The following is a 2,500-nucleotide window of genomic DNA, read 5'->3' on the forward strand; positions in this document are numbered from 1 at the left end:
GTCCTCGACGTTTCGCCCGGCGCCGAAGCGCGCGGACGTCACACTGTGGGATCGACCACAAAACCACCACCGACAACAACTGCACAAAAACACCAACAAACGGCGCCGAGCGACCGCCGGGCTGGGCCGGCGGCACATCGAGCGCGGTGCCCAGAAGCCACCATCGCACTCGGCTGCCTTGCTATGCCAACGTGTTACGCGTGTCGCACGGGGCGGAACCCCGATTGACGGCCGCCCTCTCGGCGGCACTCAAAGACAATTCAGTGCGCGGTCGGCCGGGGCCTACCACCACCTTCGGTAATGATCCTTCCGCAGGTTCACCTACGGAAACCTTGTTACGACTTTTACTTCCTCTAAATGATCAAGTTTGATCGTCTTCTCGACACGCCGACGCGGCCGTTGCCAGCCGCGACGGGGCCGATCCAAGGATCTCACTAAACCATTCAATCGGTAGTAGCGACGGGCGGTGTGTACAAAGGGCAGGGACGTAATCAACGCAAGTTGATGACTTGCGCTTACTGGGAATTCCTCGTTCAAGGGAAACAATTGCAAGTCCCTATCCCAATCACGAATGAGGTTCAACGGGTTACCCGGACCTTTCGGCCTAGGTTAGACACTCGCTGCTTCACTCAGTGTAGCGCGCGTGCGGCCCCGGACATCTAAGGGCATCACAGACCTGTTATTGCTCAATCTCGTGTGGCTAAACGCCACTAGTCCCTCTAAGAAGTTAGACGCCGACCGAGAAGGTCGCGTAACTATTTAGCATGCCAGAGTCTCGTTCGTTATCGGAATTAACCAGACAAATCGCTCCACCAACTAAGAACGGCCATGCACCACCACCCACAGAATCAAGAAAGAGCTCTCAATCTGTCAATCCTACCTGTGTCCGGGCCGGGTGAGTTTCCCCGTGTTGAGTCAAATTAAGCCGCAGGCTCCACTCCTGGTGGTGCCCTTCCGTCAATTCCTTTAAGTTTCAGCTTTGCAACCATACTTCCCCCGGAACCCAAAGACTTTGGTTTCCCGGAAGCTGCCGGAAAGGTCGTCATGGTAACGCCTCCCGATCGCTAGTTGGCATCGTTTATAGTCAGAACTAGGACGGTATCTGATCGTCTTCGAACCTCTGACTTTCGCTCTTGATTAAAGAAAACATTCTTGGCGAATGCTTTCGCAGTAGTTCGTCTTCCGCCGATCCAAGAATTTCACCTCTAACGGCAGAGTACGGACGCCCCCGTCTGTCCCTCTTAATCATTACCTCGTGCTCCGAAAACCAACAAAATAGAACCGAGGTCCTATTCCATTATTCCATGCAACACTATGCAGGCGAACAGCCTGCTTTGAACACTCTAATTTTTTCAAAGTAAACTTATCGGCCACCGCCGACACTCAGTCAAGAGCACCGACGGAGAACCGAAGGTGAGGCGAACGCAACCAGTGACACGCCTTGCGACGGACCGGCGGCGCTCGCCCAAAATCCAACTACGAGCTTTTCAACCGCAACAACTTTAGCATACACTGTTGGAGCTGGAATTACCGCGGCTGCTGGCACCAGACTTGCCCTCCAATGGATACTCGTTAAGAGTTTTAGGATGTACTCATTCCAATTACAGGGCCTCGTTAGAGTCCTGTATTGTTATTTTTCGTCACTACCTCCCCGTGTCGGGAATGGGTAATTTGCGCGCCTGCTGCCTTCCTTGGATGTGGTAGCCGTTTCTCAGGCTCCCTCTCCGGAATCGAACCCTGATTCCCCGTTACCCGTTATCACAAAGGTAGGCACGTAGCGTACCTTCGACAGTTGATAGGGCAGACACTTGAATGATACGTCGTCGGTGCAGAGACCGTACGATCCGCGTGGTTATCCAGAGTCATCAAACGTCACAGGACGAACCCGGTCGGTTTTGATCTGATAAAAGCGCGCCTCCCGAAGTCGGCGCTTAATGCATGTATTAGCTCTAGAATTACCACAGTTATCCACTTCGCTTACGAGACCAAATAAACCAAGACTGATTTAATGAGCCATTCGCAGTTTCGCTTTACGAGAACTCGTACTTGCACCTGCATGGCTTAATCTTTGAGACAAGCATATCACTACTGGCAGGATCAACCAGATAGCTGCGACAGCTGCGCTCGGCCCTTGCTGGGCCGCCCGGCGCGTGCTCGTCGCATTCGTTTAAGACCGAGGCGATCGCCTGCGGCCGTACTCAGCTTCGACAGTCGCTGGCCGCGACGTCCACGCTCTCGCCGGCAGTGCCAGGCGGAGCGATTTGCGTTTTTTCTTTGCTCGCCCTCTCTCGGGCTCGATCCATTCAGTTTCGCACAAACAAGAACTCTGCCGGCCGCCTGCAGCGGTGCCTAAAACCCGGGCATAACAATGCGACCGTTCTGCTAGGCCGACAAGCGCTCAAGCCAGACGCTCGATCGAACGCCCCCTACATATTAGTCGAGACAACGGCTCGCTCATTAGCATCGCGTTTGTACTTTAACTTTTTTTGGCTCGGCTTCT

The 2,500-nt window shown here is 54.0% G+C and overlaps 1 non-coding gene across 1 annotated transcript; it reads right to left on the reverse strand.

Annotated features, from left to right (window-relative positions):
* Positions 1 to 298: 298 nt before the first annotated feature.
* Positions 299 to 2,108, reverse strand: LOC144419590 (small subunit ribosomal RNA). Its single transcript, XR_013474149.1, has one exon. It is a non-coding gene; the product is annotated as a small subunit ribosomal RNA (ribosomal RNA).
* Between the last annotated feature and the right edge of the window lie 392 nt (positions 2,109 to 2,500).

The sequence above is a fragment of the Styela clava genome, unplaced genomic scaffold (genome assembly GCF_964204865.1).
Source record: "Styela clava unplaced genomic scaffold, kaStyClav1.hap1.2 HAP1_SCAFFOLD_34, whole genome shotgun sequence".
In the NCBI taxonomy this organism is placed as follows: Eukaryota; Metazoa; Chordata; class Ascidiacea; order Stolidobranchia; family Styelidae; genus Styela; species Styela clava.